Consider the following 19,549-nt stretch of genomic DNA (forward strand, 5'->3'; position numbering starts at 1 on the left):
CCTCAGTTTGAGTTCCTTGATTGTACTTCCGATGTAGCGAAGGCCACAGGGGCAGAGCAAACAGTATACTACAAACTGGGAGCTGCAGGTTATGAATTTCTTAATGGGCAGTGTTCTCCCCGAGTCGGGTATCGTGTACGACAGCACTCTTCTGCTGCTGGCACAGGCTTTACAGCGCCCGCAGGGAAAGAATCCCATCATCTCTTTTAAGGTATTGGTTTTAGGTGCGGGTTTCTCCAAGTGACTGGAGACCAGCATGTCACCTCATGATCTTGCTCTACTGAATGTTAATAGAGGATATGCAGGTAAATCTTCCTTCAGTGTGCTGTCCGTTTGCAATATATGCCAGTTCTTATGTAGCATTGCTCTGATATCGTTAGCACCTGATCAGTAGGCAGTAATTAGTCTGATCTTCCCTTTGTTGGTGACAGTTTTTTTTTCACGACCACCTCCTTGATTATTGGTAGTCAATAATGTTGCCCTGTGGATCTTTCTTACCTTCTTCAATGTTGTGTTTAGAAGTTCCTCACCATAACCCCTGATAGAAAAGCGCGCTAAGCATTCTGAGGCAGCCGCCTCGAAATCTGAATCCCTTGAGCAATTCCTTCGGAGCCTAAGAAGTTCTCCGTAAGGAATGCTCCTTATGAGCTGGGGAGGGTGACTACTGCTGGCAAAGAGTGTTGAGTTGCCAGCAGTTCCTTTCCTGTAGAGGGCAGTATGCAGATGGTCCCCCTCGACAAACACTCTCAGGTCCAAGTACTCCGCTGCCACCGGACTAATTGAACCTGAGAAATGCAAGTTTAGGTCATTGTTGTTAAGTACCCTGATGAATTCCTCTGCTGTGTTTGTCCCACCGTTCCAGACGATAAATAAATTGTCGGTGTAACGATGCCAGCATACTGCCTCCCCTCTATCTTGTCCAACCACACAGCTCCTGGGCACCTGCTCCTCCCACCAGCCCACGAACAAGTTTGCGTAGCTGGGAGCGAAGCAGGTGCCCATCGCCGTACCGGACCTTTGGATGTACAGTTGGTCTTCAAAAAGAAAGATATTGCGAGTTAGACAAAATTCTGTGAATTCAAGAATCATTTCATTATGTTTAGCAAATCTCATCTGGCGCTGATCTATGAAATGTCTGACTGCCTCCAGGCCGTGCCCATGTTCTATACAGGTGTATAAGCTGGTGATATCCAGCACCATAAGCAGATATTGTGGACTCCATACTAACTCCTGAATCTTGTTTAAAAAGTCCTTGGTGTCCTGTATGTAGGAGTCTAGTTTTACCACCAAGGGAAACAAAATGTTGTCCACAAAATGTGTATATATATATATATCTTATATATATATATATATATACACGCACACCCACACATGCTGTCTTGCGGTAATTGCGAAAAATGTTATCTGGGTGTTACTGGCATTGAAAAAAAGTATAAATGTGCTAAAATAGTGGAGACTGAAATATAATAATATAATATCTTATAATAGAAAGATACACTGCTAAATATCTGTTATTCTAGTATTGAAGAGGAAATCCTAAGTATGGAAAGTGGTTCCTAGTAGCTAATATTATTGAGTAATATGAAGTGGAAGTACCTTTCCATAAGTGTTTTTCAAAACACCCAAATTCCATTATGTCTCTTTCATACAAGAGGCTGATCATTGTGATTGCTCCTCTTAATGCAAACATATGGATATCCTACATGTACAAATTATCATATTTCCATCTCATGATGCATCTAGATGAACATTAGCCTTTACATAGTCAACATTCATAAACATCTCCCCATTAAAGGACGGCTATATGAAAAGTGAGCCTAATGGGCCTCCTATAGCTTACAAGTGAAGGGAGATCTTGCATATATAGAAATAGCATATGGTGCCCATAACAATAGTCACAAAGGCATAAAATAACCATCATTCATAGTACAGTCCACGATGCCCCAGCTCTGTGAGTTACTTGCCAAGGAAGTAAGGTAGTTCTTGATCAATAGTCAGTCCTGTTCCTACACTTCGCAATATAAGAATCCATAAAGCTTCCCTCCTACGTAATGTAAGTTCCCTATTACCACCCCAAGGGTGTCTCTGTGTATGTTCAATTCCATAGAAAGAGAATGTTCTATTCCTATCTTGAGACAGACACTCTGCTACATACAAAGATATAGGGTATCTGACATCTTGTTAAATCTCAAGTGCTCACACATTCTCTCTTTTAGGGCTCTGATGGTACTGACCACATATTTCTTTCCACATTTACATACAATAATATATACCACAAATTTGGTATTGCAGTTCATTCTGGATGTTATCGTGTAATTCTTGTTTCCTGGGCTAACAAATTGTTTCTTTTTGTCACCTGCCCATTTACAAACAGCCAGGTGCCACATTTAAAGAATCCCAATGTATGGGGTGTTAGTCAATTTTTCTTTGTCCGAGAAATAGGGTAACTTGGGCTTAATACGTTTCTACAACAAGTTCCCTAACGGAAAGTGATGTCTAGCCTATTTGTGATGTAACCTTCAAGTGTTTTGTCAGCCTTTAACATGTGACAGTGTTTTTGTAGACTCCGTATTAGATATCCGACATTCTGGTATAATCTAAAACCACATGTACCTTGTCATCTTTGTCAGTTCTCTTGGTGCATTTCTCTTGTGTTTCTTGTTAACATTCGATATTCTCAGTTTCGCTCTGGTTAGAGTTAAGTAATGAACAATGAAGTTTTGCTACATTGTTTAGCATGCGTTTGAGGGTTTCAAAAGGGAAAGACTTATTCCAGAGCTCAACACTTCTTCCCGTAAAGCCTTATTGATTGGACTGTGAGCCAAGTTTTGTTTCATTTTATACAGCACTTTATCATCGAGTTATTTGGTCAGGCCAAGTACTTGGCACAACTATGATGGTGAGGCAGATTTGGGTTGTTGGAAGACACATTTATATATTGTAACCAGGAACCTTTTGAGGAGGGTGGAGTCTTTTCCGTGTTGGATGATGCTGGCGTAGGATATCGTAGGTAGCAGTTTTGCAGCGATTACTGTGAGCAGTGGTTTGTATGATGGACCGTCTATTTTTTGGGCCAGTATGGTAAACGCAAACAGTTTTGCACTAGATTTTTGTGAAATGTAATTTTTTTGTTCTTGATACATAAGTACGGTCAATGTAAGCACCCAAGTACTCATAGCTAGTCACTTCTTCCAATACTTTACCATTTAGCCAGATATTCAATAGAGGGCTTGGACAATTGCAGATCTGCATTATCTTAGTTTTTGATGTGTTAATTTCGAGATTATTGGTTTTAACATACTCATACATTTTGTTTAATGACCTCTGAAGTCCAACTTTTGATTGTCTCATCAATACTACGTCATCTGCATACAACAAATGTGAAAGAGTTAAACTTCCAAGGTGCGGCGGATAAGAGTTAGCCTGGTTAAGGTGAGGTGTCAGGTTGGACATGAACAAGTTAAAGAAGTGTGGCGCCAGGAAGCACCCCTGTTTTAGGCCTTTGTTTGTGACCAGTACTCTTGAGAATCTTGAGCCATCACTTAGCTTGACTCTTATCCAGGCGTTTGAATAAAGTAACAATATGCCTTTCAAAATTTTATCTGGAATGTTCCAGACTCTTAGTTTTCTCCAGAGGCTACTTTGATCCACATTATCAAAGGCTGCTTTCAGATCGAAAAAACAGAGATTTATTTTTTGCTTACTGAGTCTGCTCTCTTCTGCTACTAGGGAAAGCGCAAGTATGTTTGTGATGGATCCGATCCCTTTTCTGAATCCTGTTTGGATTTTATTGTATTGTATGTTGTTCTTATATAGCGCGGCTGCCACCCTACGGGTATCCTGGCGCTTTGGAAAGAAAACTAGTCAGATGGAAACAACAAGTTGAAAGCTGGAGGGTGCACGCCGGGATTTCAGTCTTTGGCAAAAAGCCATGTCTTTAGGCTCTTCCTGAAACCTATCAAGGAGTTGGCTTGCCTAATGTTCTGAGGCAGCTCATTCCATAGCCGAGACGCTACTGTACAGAAGGCTCTGCCTCCCATCCTGGATCTCCTGACTCTGGTGGTAGCTGCCAGGCCTAGACTGGAGGAGCGCAGAGACCTAGTGGGCTTATACCATGTGAGTCTTTCCTGCGTGGAAGAGGACCCGTGCTGTGTAGCGCTCTGTAAACAATACATAGGGATTTGAATGTGACTCTATCCCTTATTGGCAGCCAATGTAAATCTCTCAACGCCATTGTGGTAGAGGAGCCGCGTGATCTACTGAGTGCCAGCTTGGCCGCTAGCGACTGGACTCTCTGGAGCCCCTGCAAGATGTATAAAGGGGCACCCAGATATAAGGAGTTACAGTAATCCAGTCTAGCTAGGATTACACTCCTTACCACCAGAGGTCTGGTCTCGTCAGGCAGAAGGGGTAGGATCTGTCTGAGCGCTTTTAGCAGGCCAAAGTAGACACCAATTGTTTTATTGGTTTGCGATACCAGTTGGAGGTTTTCATCAAATAGTACTCCCAGGTTCCGCACGGTCTTGACTGGGATGCAGAGATCAGCTCCTGGCAAGAGCCTGATCTTACACGGTAGTTGCTGGCTCAATTTGGCCGGCGAGCAGTAGACTACCTCCGTTTTCCCCTCATTAAATTGGAGGGAGTTTGCATTAAGCCAACCAGAAACCCTACCCATGCATCGCTGAAAAGTGTCTATAGTCACTGCATGCTTCCCTTCCAAGGAAAACACCAGTTGGGTGTCATCAGCATAGTTGATTACATCGATCCCATACTATTTTATAATAGGGATCAGGGGCTGCAAATATATATTAAAGAGGATAGGGCTGATCAATGAGCCTTGTGGCACTCCATGGTGGACCAAGGACTTGGGGGAAGCAAACGGAGCCAAAGTCACTACCTGTTGTCTGCCCAACAGGTATGATTGTAGCCATTTCAGGGCCTTACCTTTCACACCCAGTTTCTCCAGTCTACTTAACAAGACTGAATGGCTGACCGTGTTGAATGCGGCCGACATATCCAACAACACTAGTACTGATGAATTGCCGCTGTCGGCTCGCATTCGCAAGGTGTCCAACATGGTAGCCAATGCAGTTTCTGTCCCATGGCCTGGGCGGAATCCATACTGGACCTTATCCAGTAGGCGGTTATATTCCAGATAACTTGACAGGGACCTACTAACAACCCTTTCCAATATTTTTTTAGGATAGGGCAGGAGAGATATAGGCCTAAAGTGGGCCGGGATTGTTGGATCCAGCGAGGGCTTCTTAAGTAGGGGGGTTACCACTGCCTGTTTCCATGCCTCTGGTACTACTCCTTCCTCCAGGGATTGGCAACAGATTAAATGCATCCCGGGAAATAATTCCGGCCATACTCCTTCCAGATCCTATGAGGAAGAAGATCTAGCGGGGACCCTGAGGATATGCCAAGTGACACACTGGTGAAAAGCTCCTCTGTAAGAGGAGGAAAACTCTCCATGGATGATACAGCCAGTGATTCCTCCTCAGCCATCTGAGGTTGTGGATCCTGCCTGCTAGCCTTACCCTGAGCAAGCCCCCCCACAATTTTAGTGATCTTTTCTTCAAAGAAGACGGCGATTTCGTCGCAGAGTTTTTGAGTAGCGACCACCTTATTGCTCATGCAGGCCTGGTTAGAGAGGTCTCTTATGATGTTAAAAAGCGTTTTAGTACTATTTGGTGACTGAAGTATGGTAGTGGCATAAAAGAGTGCCTTTGTTTTGGCAATGGCCCCTTTATATTTAGCCTGCTCCATCTTTAGCAGCCGTTTATCAGACTCTAAATAGAGTCTTCGCCACTTCCTCTCTGCCTGTCTGCACTGATTGCGCAGAGATTTCAGCTCCTCGCTAAACCAGGGGGCTGAAGGTTTCCTTCTGTTCTTTATGTTTTTCAGGGGGGCAAGCTTGTCCAAGGTGTCTGTGGTATGGTTACAGTAGACCTGATAGTTCTGGCCCACTGTGACCTCTGGGTCAAAGAAAGTCTTGCTGGTAAAAATGGGATTTATTTTATCTTTAGGTAATTTGGACCAGTCCCGTCCCTTTCAATAGGTTACAGGGCAGGCGTTTCCATTCCCTTGAGTAGGCACGGTAATATGAAAATGGATTAGGAAATGGTCGGGCCAGCCTTGAGGTAAGATATTGATCACCTTAGTCTCATTCTGGTTTGCAAATATCAAATCTAATACATGTCCGCCTGAATGAGTTGGTTCCAATAACAACTGGTCTAGGCCCCAATTCCCACATATATGCTGTAGGTCCTTCAAGTAATTCCTTAGGGTCCCATTGTCCCGTAGGTTCAAGTCCCCTAGGAGCAGCAATCTGGAGTGGGTCAGAGCGATGGCAGCGATAGTATCAAACAATGCTTGGTACTGCGTATCCAGGTCTGGCAGCCTATAGTAGATCATACCGGTCAGCATCCTTCCTTTAGGTTCTTATAGGGAAAAACCCAATAGTTGTATCCCTACAACATCGTCGACCTGTAGGGGGGCGAAGTCCCACTTGTCCTTAAATATCACCCAAACCCCCCCACCTCTTCCCTGGGACCTGGGTTTGTGAAACATCTTATAGCCATCCGGGCAGGCAAGGCCCAGCTCCACCGCGGAGTTCACACTCGTCCATGTCTCTGTAATAAAAAGGACGTCCAGATCCATGTCTTCTAGCAGGTTTGACACCTCCTGGTGATGTTTAACCAGGGATCTGCTATTAATCAGCCCACATCCCAGGGTAACAGAGGTCTGTGGCTGATCTTTTTGAGGCCCGCCCCTAATCCTCTTTCCTATACTCAACAAGGACTCCCTGGAATACCTTAAACCAGCAGCATTCTTAGCCCTGAGCGCGTCCGGGCGCAGACGGGCTTATCTCTGGCGCATCTCCGGCGCTTCGCTGCGCGCATTCGCTGCGCGCATTCGCTGCGCGCATTCGCTGCGTGCCTGCATTGGTCTCTTTAAATAGACAGGCAGTTGCAGGCAGCCCAACCACTAGAGCGCTAACAAAGATGGCGCAGGGGTAAATAGTATTCCTCGAGTCCCGAGTCCCGCTAAAGCAACGGAGTGCGTTTGAAATGATTTTATAGTGCGAGTGAGAGGACGTAGATTCTGCAAGACTTAGAAGGTATTTTATTAAAACAACGGATACAATTACGAGTCCCACTCAGTTTCCTCCTGTGAGTTTTGAAATCCTGTACCTTGTGGCAACAGTACTATTTTAGCAACAACACAACATTATTGATTAAAAATATTAACTGGAGCTCGTGCAGGCACAACCAACACACAGCGTTTCAATCAGGGACTAAACTTTTGGTTGGCCGGGATCATGTTGTTAGACTCCGACCAATCAACCAGATCTTTAAGGATCAGATACTCATAGTACTTAGCTTCAAAGTCCTGTAGCGCTATGAGCCTATAGTTGGAGGTAACCACCTTTATAAGTTGGGGAGATAATTGAGCCTTGGTGGCATTTGATTTAATATGTCTATTTCTTTGTACAGAATGAATAGTTGGGTTGGTGGGGGCGTGGCCAAGTACGCGATGTGAGGAGACGTGCCCGGGCTGAGCTCCGAGCGAAGCTCCCCTTCCACGGGCTATTTCTCCTCCAATTCTAGAGCAATCGGGCCCAAACTCAAGCCGAGTGCACCTGGGGACCTGGTCAGCCATCACCGAAATTTTCGGAAGGATCGGAGCACTTGACCCTCCGACCGTCGACTGCCGCGGCACCTGCCTGCCCAGGGCTCACTTCCGGTCGGCGGCCCCGTCCACCCGAGACCGGGATCCGATCCATCGAGGTAGGCCGCAACACGTGTGCACTCCCCGGCGCGATCAAGTGGGGGAAGGAGATCGCGCCGCAACGCCGGCTGCCCACCAGCGCTCCAGCTGCGCAGGGGCCCCAGTCACAACTGTAAGGCACACCACCCTGGCTTGCAACAGGCGGTGAAATCGGCCCGCCCTGCCAACCGACACTGGAGGCACCCTGCCAAGCCCTGTGAGCACCAGAGAAGGGTTGCACTCGAATCTCTGGGGGCCCATTTGGACAGCGTTGCCCCTGGCTCCCGGCAGGCTACAGCGAGGGCTGGCCCGCTCTGCCCCCTGGGCCCTCACACTCGCCCACCGCCTCGACACTGGCCCAGCAAGAGGGAAGGGACCGTACCACAACGCCCGGTGCCCCCGGCGAACCCACAGCGCAGGGATCCCAGAAGCTGCAAGCGGGCACGCCACTCTGACCCGCGGCGCCCTGTGCCACTGACCCGCCTTGCCTGCCGGCGCTGGGGACTTCCCGCCAGAATTAGCGGACGCCGGAGGACGGTCGTGCTCCACTGTTTGGAGACCCACACTGGCGACATCGCCCCTGGGCCTGAACAACCAGCGACGGAGGCAGTGCGGCCCCACCTCCTAGACACCAGTACCCGCCCGCTGTTCAGATACGGCCGCTGGTCATCACAGGACCCGTCCAGCACCGGGGAGCCCGGCCCGCGCGACACACGAACTACGGCCACGCTGCAACGGCCCATCTAACAATCGGCCCTATCCAAAGTGGCCTATCCAGGCCCACGCGGGTGAGCACCCAGGACAGCCCCGCATTCTCCACTCCGGCCACCCCGGTACTGAACTCCACGGTGCCCCACACATCGCTTGGTGGCGTCTAGAATCCCGCACGCCACCCGGCAAGGACGGAGCTGACGGCCTGACCAGGAGAGGCCAGAGCGCACAGGCCCGACAGTATTCACCGCGAGAACCTGCCCAATCGGCTACCTACCCGTGACGACCACCCTCATGTCAGGAGGGACCAGAGCAAAGTCCGGCACCGGTGGGACACTGAGCAAAGGAAAGATGGTGAAGAACACAGAGACTGACCAAACCGCCTCCAAACTGGACACCATGCTGGCGGCCATGGAACGCCTGGAGGAATCCATGCAGCTAACCCGTACGTCACTAGAGAACAGGATCGATAAGGTGGCTGTGGACCTGACGCTCCTTCGCGCGGACCACAAGAAACTGTCCGACCGCACCACGACCTTGGAACAAACGATGGCGGAGACCACACCCAAGCTGACGCAGACCGATAAGCACGTCCGTGACCTACTCAACCGGGTGGAGTTCCTCGAGGACAGGGCGGAGGATGCTGAAGGACGGGCCAGAAGAAACAATGTACGCATAGTGGGCCTGCCGGAACGATGGGAACGGAGGGAGACGGCGGAACATATGGAGACCTGGCTCAGAGGGCTCCTGCCAGAAGGCACACTGTCTCCACATTTTGTGGTGGAAAGAGCGCACAGGGTACCATCCCGTCCACCCCCGGAGGGCTCCAACCCGAGACCTATGCTTATGTGGGTGCTGAACTACCGTGACCGGGACGCCATTCTCCGCGAAACGCCTAAACTATCGGACATACAGGTAGACAACGCCAAGGTGATGTTCTTCCCTGATTACACCATCCAAGTCCAGCGTCAGCGTCAATCGTTCCTCGAGGTGAAACATGGGCTCAGACGCCTGGCTCTCAAGTACTCCTTGCTGTTCTCTGCACGTCTCAGAGTGGTGGCACAGGACAAAACCCACTTCTTCGATACTCCAGAGGCGGCGGCGGCCTGGCTGGATTCAGGAATAGATGCGAACCACGTACCCGCGCCGAAGGAGCAGCGCCGAAATCGAGGTACCCGCAGGCGGAGACAACGACACGCCTCGAGGGCCGGGTCGCCAACCATGGACGCAGAAATCGGACCCACTCCGGAGCAAATACAAACTGAACAGCAGGAGGCCATCCGAATAGCAGCTGAGATCAGTGGATCACAATCACCCATCCTGATCTCCAACGCAAGCCCGAGATCACGCGGGAGCGAAGACGACGACTTCATGTACGGACTGCCAGATGACTCGAACACAGAGGGCCTGCCGGATGTCACGCCCCAAACATCGGATCAGATAGTATAAGCAACTCCCCTCAACCTAGTCCGGGCTTGGCCATTGCAACTGGCATCTTGGAATGGTTTGATCACTTCTAAGGCTGACTCGACCGGAGGTCCACATCAGCACTACTGGGAACCACGACAGCTACGTTCAGCCCCATCTCCGGGATCTGAGCTCCACTCCAGATCCCCCCACCTACCGACCCGTCACGGACTCCCCGTGACAACGAGAGCAGAGCCGGAGCGGTCCCAATGGCACATCACCGGGTACGAGCGTCTGAAGGGGTGGACGGACCCCCAGGGGTGAGTGTCCCCCCCGAGGGAATAGCAGATGGGATCCCCCCTCTGGGGTGGACTGTCCGAGACCAGTGACATTGGGAACTCTGACCTGTCTGCGGACACTGCCACTGACTTTTGGTGCCCCTTGACACACTGCCCGTGGTGGGGAGCCGCCACGGCTCTCTTGGCGACTTGAACTAACTTGTTTCACCCAAGTGCTAAACTTCGTCATCCCCCCATTGAACTCACGGATTGATTAAGCTCGATAGAGCGTTTGGGCGGCGACTTGTTCTGTTGTCGCCCTTTTGGTATTATGTTTCTGTTAAAGTTCTTCCTTTTGAGACTAGTGTGGACATTGAAGAGTTACGACGTGCATCCCTGGGCCTGTGAGAGGGGGCGAGGGGAAACAATGGTCACTGTTCGCGGCTGCTGTGTGTGTGTGGGTGGGGCGGGCTGGGGGTTGGGGGGGGAGGAGCGGGCGCTTGGGCACGATGCACACTGTGATGGCTACAGTTAAATTTTGTACCTGGAATGTCAGGGGCATGCACACACCCTCACGTAGATACCAGGTGTACTCATATCTTAGGCGACATCAGGTCCAGATTGCACTACTACAGGAGACGCACCTGGTCGCCGCTGAGGTAGCCGCACTTCGCCGTAGGTGGAGGGGGCAGATATTCGCCACAACCTTTTCAGCGTTCGCACGGGGGACCCTGATCTGGGTCAGACCCGGGGTTCCATTCGCATTAACACACAGCAATATCGACACAGAGGCACGCTACGTCTTCATACAGGGCAGACTAGGCGGGCAACAGATTGTCATAGCCTCCATATATGCACCTAATGTAGAGCAGGGGAAATTCTTCACGCGCTTGTCAGCAGTAATTGCGCCCTGGCCAGACGTACCTTTGATGGTGGGTGGGGATTACAACTGCGTACTAGATGTTTCCCTTGACCGCTCGTCCCCCCCAGCAGCGATCGCCCCAGCGCAAGCAACTTCCAAGGCCCTCCTTGATTGGGCAACGCAATGGAACTTACACGATGCCTGGCGAGTCAGAAATCCCACCGCCCGGGTGTATTCCTATTACTCGGGAGCCCATTCACTACATGTCAGGTTGGACCGATACATGCTGTCCCGCGACCTGATTTCCTCCGTGACTGACGCAGACTATCTGGGACGGACGCACTCGGACCATAACACGCACACACTGGTCTATGGATGGCGGCGCCCGCGTCCGCCCGTACCCACATGGCGCTTGCAACCGGACCTCCTACTTGACACACCATTCCAGGAGGAGATGTCCAGGAGAATCATACAATATTTCGAAGACAACAACGACTCGACCTCCTCACCGAGAGTCGAGTGGGACGCCTTCAAGGCGGTTACCCGGGGAGGCTGCCTCGGTGTGCAGGCGGGCCTACGAGGTCAGGTGGAGAGGGATCTGATAAGGGCGGAGGAGGCACTACTAGATAAGGAGCGGGAGGCGACGGGGGGCGACGATTCCCAACTGATTTCGTCCAGAGCGGATCACGCTGTATTACTGGAGCGCCTAAAGAACGTTAACTTCGCAGCCCACTCCGCGCGCACACACAACGCGGGGGACAAACCTGGCAGGCTGCTGTCGTGGCTGATACGGCAAGACACGCAATCCGCGTCGGTCCTGTCGATCCGCACGACCCAGGGCGTCGAGGTCTATACCCAGACGCAGATCCATGAGGCGTTCACGTCACATTACAAGTCCCTGTATAGCTCACGGCTGCGGGCCACTGTGGTGGAGATTGTGGACTATCTAACGACTCTACGGCTCCCAACAGCTACTGCTGCCCACCAGACTGAGTTGGGCGCTGCGCTCACCGGTGAGGAATTACGGGAAGTGATTTTCTCCCTTTCCAATGGCAAAGCACCGGGCCCTGACGGGCTCCCGGCAGAATTCTATAAAGCCTACTCACTGGTGTTAATACCGGAACTGCTGAGAATGTATAAGGCGGCATTGGAGGATGCTGAGCTCCCGGCGTCCCTAAACGAAGCTAACGTGGTCCCTCTACTGAAACCAGGTAGGGACGCGTCCGAACTTGGCTCATACAGACCATTGGCACTCCTCAACACCGATTACAAAATATTGGCTGCGACGCTAGCTCGGAGACTCGCATCGCTAGTCCCCACGCTGGTACACGCTGATCAAAATGGCTTCGTGCCCACTCGGAGCACGTCCTACAATCTACGCCGTTTTTTTAAGATCCAACGGTATGCAACCCCCACCTGGCCACGTTCAGGGTGCATCGTGCTCGATCTGGAAAAAGCGTTTGACTCGGTGGAATGGCCGTATCTCCTCCGAGTCCTCGAGAAATACGAACTAGGCGAGGCCTATATCCAGATGGTGGGGCTCCTCTATCAGGCGCCTGCGGTACGCGTCCGGACTGGACGGTTGTTCTCTGACAGGATCCGCATAGGGCGGGGTACCAGGCAGGGCTGCCCCCTCTCCCCTATGATATTCGCCCTGGCGATGGAGCCATTGGCGGAGCTGCTCCGCACCTCCGGCGCCACATGGGGCATCCCGCTAGCGGACGGCGTACACTCGGTGTCTCTGTATGCCGACGATCTACTACTGTATGTCAGGGACCTCACGCATGTACCCGAGGCTATCGCGGACATCTTCCGTACATTCGGGGATATGTCGGGACTCCACGTTAACTGGGCCAAATCGGGAACCTATGCATTCAGTAGCGAGATGCCGCAATGTGAGGTGCGCATGATGGGAGAGACGCTCCGGTGGCACCCGACGGTATTCAGGTACCTAGGGATCTTGATATATCGAGACCCCGTGGATCTCCTGGAGGGTAACCTAGTGAGAGCTATATCCTCGCTCACGGCCCAGGTCACGTTCTGGAACTCCCTCCCACTGAATGTGCCGGCCAGAGTGGCGCTGACCAAAATGATAATGCTCCCTCGGCTCCTTTATTACTATGCTAACCTGCCAGTGTATGTGCCAACGCACATATTCAGAGGACTGGAAACTCTCACCAGGCGCCTAATTTGGAACAAAGGGAGGCCCCGGGTAGCATTAAAGACCTTATATGCTGCCACGGACGCTGGAGGCTTAGCAGTCCCCAATCAAGAGCTATATTACTTAGCAGCCCAGCTACAATGGGTCGCTTACTGGCTGAGCGGCAAGAACCTGATGGACACGGCCACGGCCGACACCACCCTGTCCCCCGTACAGGTGCTAACACTCTTCCACCCCCTAACGCAGGGGCGACACCCCGCACAAGTACATGTGGCGCTCGCGAGGCGGTGCTTAGCGCGGGCCCTCAGACTCACCAAAGGTACTCAGCCCTATGCCCCAAACCTACCTCTACTAGGGACTCCCTTAGGCATGGGCATACTGTCCTCGACTGCGCTACGCAGCTGGACTGCAGCAGACCTAGACGACCTGAGCGGCCTATATAGCGACGGAGAGCTGCTGCCCTTCGAGACCCTGGCCGCAGATGCCGGGCTACCGGTGGGTCAATTCCTGACACATGCCAGACTCCTCCATGAGCTGACGAAGACATGGGGTGACATGAGCCAAGAACCGCCCACTCATCTACTCATCCAATACCTACACGTGATGGGCAATGGGTCTCATATAGTGCACTGGCTGGCACAGGCACTACACACCCATACCCAATTCTCCTCCCAAAGATTGAGGGAGAAGTGGACGACCGACCGGGGCTCCGGCTGGACGGACAAACAATGGGTCGCGATATTAGCGGGCGCTAGAAATGTTCCCCGCAACGCGCGATTTCAAACCATCCAATATTATATCGTTCACCGAGCGTATTTGTCTACTGACAAACTGAATCGCTATTTTGGACTCACTTCGTCGGCGTGTCCCCGATGCGGCCTCCTAGACTCAGACTTCCTGCACGCACTCTGGAATTGTGCCCACCTCGCCTCGTACTGGTCAGCGGTCACTGACACACTGACGGCGGCCACAGGCGAAACTCTCCCCAGGACGTGGGAAGTATGCCTACTGGGACTCTACAAGAGAACCAAGCAGACCAAACTGCGGGCGCGCTTTTGGGACTTAGGCCTCATTACGGCTAAGCGCGTCATCACGAAACGGTGGAAAAGCACCACTCCACCGCGCCCTGCGGACTGGCGTCGCTCTTTTGGCAACTGGGCCTGTGCGGAGAGTGTGTCACTACACAGGGAGGAGACCGCTGGCCTACGGAAATACCCGATCGCCCAGGACTGGGACGCTACCCTGATCGCGTACCATCGGGCGTGCGCCCAGGCCGGTATCGAATGCCAACTCGACGCGGGATAGACAGGACCCAGTTCACTGCTGTCCATGTAGGGCACGGAATTTACCAACCCCCCCCCCCCCCCCCTCTCCTTCCCCCCCGCTGCCTGCCCTGACTGCTGAGATTTTACACAACGAGAGATGTCCCTTGCCGCTCCCCGCCACTCCCCTTCCCCCCCCTTGCCTCCTCCCCCCCCTCCCTCCGCCCTGCAGCGACCCCACATCCTCAATTACACCCGCCCCTGCGCAGCCCACATAGGGTGCACCACACACAGCTAGGGATCTAGATACACTACCACGCACACAAACACTAGTCCAACAGTTGTTGACATATTTTTCCCTCCCCCTTTTCTTTTATTTCCCAGTTATATCTTTCGGTTGACGCAGAGATTGTTGATGTTGTACATGCGCTCCTACTCGATCCCCCCTCCCCATTTCCGTATCACACACTGCCAGCTGGATGCTTCCATGTACAGGAGGCGGAAACCCAGCAACCCACATGACGACGGGGGATATGATCCTGCCCTAGCCCACTACTGTGCTAAACAGGGAACACAACTTAATACAATGACTGTTGGATTTCTTGAGCACCCTGGCCCTTGCGCAGTGCTACGAGCCGCGAGCACTGCGGCACGAGACATTTCCTAGCACCGCCACTTGTGAACTAATGCATCTCCACTGGCTACTGTTTATTTTCACACGTATATAATTGACATGTCATTTTGTGCTGATAGCCAAGTACCGTTTGTAGTAATGATTCATTGGTATGATACTGTATGACTACTGCTTAACTCATCTGTGAAACTAAATAAAGTTTGGGACCGTTGGTCTTAAAAAAAAAAAAAAAAAAAAAAAAATGAATAGTTGGGTTGGTTACTCCAAAAAGCCGGGTCATGTGTACAAATTACCTGCAGGATGCCATTAGGTCCTGGCGGAGAAGTTTTTCCAGTTTGTGCTATTTGGCGAGGGGGACCAGTTGCGTCTTGTCTGCTGAGTAATTCGACAATTGTATCTGGGCCCATTTCCTGCTTGTGATAATTCATGCTGTCTGCGTCACAAGTGGGTAATAGTTTGCAAGCAAACCTGTCAGTCAGTAAATTAGCCCAGTGTTGTACATTAGAGGTCAACTGGAAACAACCTTTACAACGCTGTCATTACATCGCACTACATTTACAACGTAGTCATTACATCGCAACATCCTTTAAACGCGTCACTACAACGCAGCCATTACATTGCATGTCACTACAGTGCATGACACTACAACGCAGGCATTACATCGCATGTCATTACAACACATACCGTTACAACGCATAGTACCCCTTCACTATCCAACACTTACCCTACTGTTGCACCCCCTGGAGTTAGAATAGTAATTTTTACCCCTACACCATCCAACATTACCCTACTGTTGCACCCCCTGGAGTTAGAATAGTAATTTTTATTCATACACTATCCAACACTTACCCTACTGTTGCACCCCCTGGAGTTAGAATAGTAATTTGTATTCATACACTATCCAACACTTACCCTACTGTTGCACCCCCTGGAGTTAGAATAGTAATTTTTACCGCTACACTATCCAACACTTACCTTAAATGCAATGCAATAGTATGCGTTGTAAATGTATAATGCAATGTAATGGAATGCTTTGTAAATGTTGTTTTAAAAAAATTGTTGTAGTGGCATGCGATGTAAATGTATGAGTTGTAAAGGATGTTGCGATGTAAAAACTGTGTTTTAAAGGGATGTGTTATAAATGTATGCGTTGTAACTTCATACATTCGAGGTCAACGCATTATTTGGCCTATTCAGCTTGTTTTTGTGTCCCAAAATGAGCTTGAGTTGCCTTGTTTTGCACCATACAATAGTTTAGCCTAAAATATTTCCTCTTTGTTTTTCTTTTTTTATATTCTTTCCATATTAGCTTGACTTTTTCCCATGCTGAGTCATCTGGAGTTGTTGTTTTTAACTTCCTGACAGCCTTCGTTAGATCTTGTTTCAGGTAGCAGAGAGGGCTAAAAATTTCTTTGCATATTTTTCTTGTGGTTTGACTTTGAACAGCCAGCATCAGGGTTATTAGCTATGAACTAAATTTGATCCAGGCATCTATTGTATTTTGTTGCTCAGAACGATTTGCCATCATCTGTTCTTTTACTGTATGTTGCAGGTCTTGTATGGTAGAGTCATTAGTCCATTTAAGTCACCTTAAATTATTTGTATTTACTCTACCTGCCATTATGGTTGTTTTTTTATGCTTTGGCAGAGTTAGATTAAATTGACTGCATTGGTAAGAATGGTCTCTCTTGGTGATATATTTATTAGAATATTGTGAGAGTAATGGCATTAATGATAGCGTGACTATTGTGTAGTCTAAAATCGATTGTGCATGCGCTCCATAAAATGTCAATTATTTTTGGAGCAAAGGAATGTCATCCGTTGTTTTGCCTTTTAGTACCCTATTCCAAAGCTGTAAACTAGCGACTGGCCTAAGCAGTCTAGCTTGAACATTTTTATTTGATACTGGGGGAATACTCCAGTGAATATTATCTGCTGTTAGGACCTAATCCTCATCTGGAGTGTGGATTAGGTTTCAACTAAAATCTCCCGTGAAAAGTATGTCCCAAAACGGGAAATGTATTCTTATATCTGAAATCGTTGTAATGAATTTATTTATTTATAAAGTTTTATATAGCAATTAGTGTTTTTTTCCCCCTTCTGTTGGGGTGTGCACACGTGTTGATTAACAACAACGTATTTGGTTTGAATGTACTCTCAGGTTGCGAGTTTGACTAATTGTATTTCGGGGTTGGGGAGGCCAGATGTTCTAATTTGATGTGTAACGCTGCGGCCACGTAATATACATATTCAAATATATGTGTGTTTCTATATACATCTGTATATCTTTACATCTTTAAAAATAAATAACCACACCCCAAATCCAGTACCCAAAACAATGGAAAGGGGGGGGGGGTATTGTCAATGTTTTGACCCTGAATTATTTGAGGGGTGTCCTCATGACGTAGTCATCTGGCTACCGCACCACCACTATTGTGTGGCTATAGATATAGATCGACTGTCTCTCGCCAATAAATGGCTACAACAGTCTTGCTTCCGTAAATAGTATTCCCTCCGTGTCGACTGAAGGCGAATGACGGTGAAGTGAAGAGTTTAGCATTCTCCCAAACAGTGTATTGGAATATTGAGTAATTTACAAGGTGTGTTGGATTGTGGCTACACAATGGTGGTGTGGTAGTCAGATGACTACGTCCTGAGGAGACCCCTTAAACAATTTTGGTTTGAAATGTCAACAACCCCTCCTCCCCCCAGTTGGTTGACATTTGCAACTAGCAAGAAGGGATTGTGGATTCACTGGACCTTCCCTATGTTTCTTTGTTTAAATGTGATTATACAACCATTGGGGACTGTATATTGTCTTTTGTATTATATGCTGTAAATACAAACACCTTGTGAGCACTGCATCACCTGCACTATATTCAGCTTTATCACGTCAAACTGTATATGTTTGGATGTAATACATGTATGATGGACATGTTTACTCTGTCCGGTACTGTTGTTCCTATTCAATTAAGTTGGATTCAAATTGTGATGTTAAATAGATGGCAGAGTCTTCCATCTTGGAGTACTGTTCTCTCTTTCTGAATGAGCCCCACATGATATATTGTTCAGATAGATAGAAGGCCAGTACACATGACAGTATCTCTTTATAACATAAAACTCATTTCACTCGTTTATCTTCAAGCTCATGCATAGGTGCATTGATAACAAGCACTGGCGTTGCCAATAGGTCTCGCATTAGGAAAGTTTGAGCTATTGGTTTTGTAAATGACTATGCCCTTTATGTTTTAAAAATGATAAAAAAATAAAAGGCATTGTTATTTGCAATAGTAATGGCTCCAACTTTCCTACTGCGATACCTATTGGGAACGTGAGTGGTGTAGCGTGTGTGAGTGGCGTTGCGTGTGTAATTGGTGTTGCATGTGTGATTGGCGTTGCGTGTGTGAGTGGCGTTGCCTGTGTGTGTGGCGTTGCCTGTGTGAGTGGCGTTGCATTTGTTATTGTTGTTGCATGTGTGAGTTCCGTGTCATGTGTGAGTGGCGTTGCATGTGTGTGTTGCGTGCGTGTGGCATTGCATGTGTGAGTGGCGTTGCATGTGTGAGTGGCGTTGCGTGGGTGAGTGGCGTTGCGTGGGTGAGTGGCGTTGCGTGGTTGAGTGGCGTTGCGTAGTTGAGTGGCGTTGCGTGGTTGACTGGCGTTGCGTTGTTGAGTGTCGATGCATGTGTGAGTGGCTTTGCATGTGTGAGTGGCGTTGCATGTGTGAGTGGCGTTGCATGTGTGAGTGTTGTTGCATGTGTGAGTGGCGTTGCGTGGTTGAGTGGCGTTGCATGTGTGATTTGCGTTGCGTGGTTGAGTGGCGTTGCGTGTTAGAGTGGCGTTGCGTGTTAGAGTGGCGTTGCGTGTTAGAGTGGCGTTGTGTGTTAGAGTGTTGTTGCGTGTTAGAGTGGCGTTGCGTGTTAGAGTGGCGTTGCGTGTTAGAGTGGTGTTGCGTGTTAGAGTGGCGTTGCGTGTTAGAGTGTTGTTGTGTGTTAGAGTGGCGTTGCGTGTTAGAGTGGTGTTGCGTGTTAGAGTGGCGTTGCGTGGTTGAGTGGCGTTGCGTGGTTGAGTGGTGTTGCGTGGTTGAGTGGCGTTGTGTGGTTGAGTGGCGTTGGGTTGTTGAGTGGCGTTGCATGGTTGAGTGGCGTTGCATGGTGGAGTGGCGTTGCATGGTGGAGTGGCGTTGCATGTGTGAGTGGCGTTGCATGTGTGAGTGGCATTGCATGTGTGACTGGCGTTACATGTGCGAGTGGCGTTGCATGTGTGTGTGGCGTTGCGTTGTTGAGTGGCGTATAATAAAAAAAAACGGAGGGAGAAATGAAGGGAAAAAAATAAAAAAGGCTAATGGAAATTAAGGATATACATTAAAAAGCGTGGTATCCATTTGAAATCAGATGAAAGGTTTAGTGTCTGATAAATATTAGTCTTCAGGCGCATAGAGAAAGACCACACGAATGTTAATAT

The 19,549-nt window shown here is 49.4% G+C and overlaps 1 protein-coding gene and 1 pseudogene across 1 annotated transcript in view; one reads left to right on the top strand and one right to left on the bottom strand.

Annotated features, from left to right (window-relative positions):
* Positions 1 to 19,549, top strand: part of TRAF5 (TNF receptor associated factor 5) — a 253,278-nt gene that overhangs the window by 34,422 nt on the left and 199,307 nt on the right. The gene's annotated exons all lie outside the window — the stretch shown is intronic.
* Positions 5,026 to 6,417, bottom strand: LOC147709283 (uncharacterized; annotated as a pseudogene).

This window comes from Lissotriton vulgaris, chromosome 6 (assembly GCF_964263255.1).
Source record: "Lissotriton vulgaris chromosome 6, aLisVul1.2, whole genome shotgun sequence".
NCBI lineage: Eukaryota > Metazoa > Chordata > Amphibia > Caudata > Salamandridae > Lissotriton > Lissotriton vulgaris.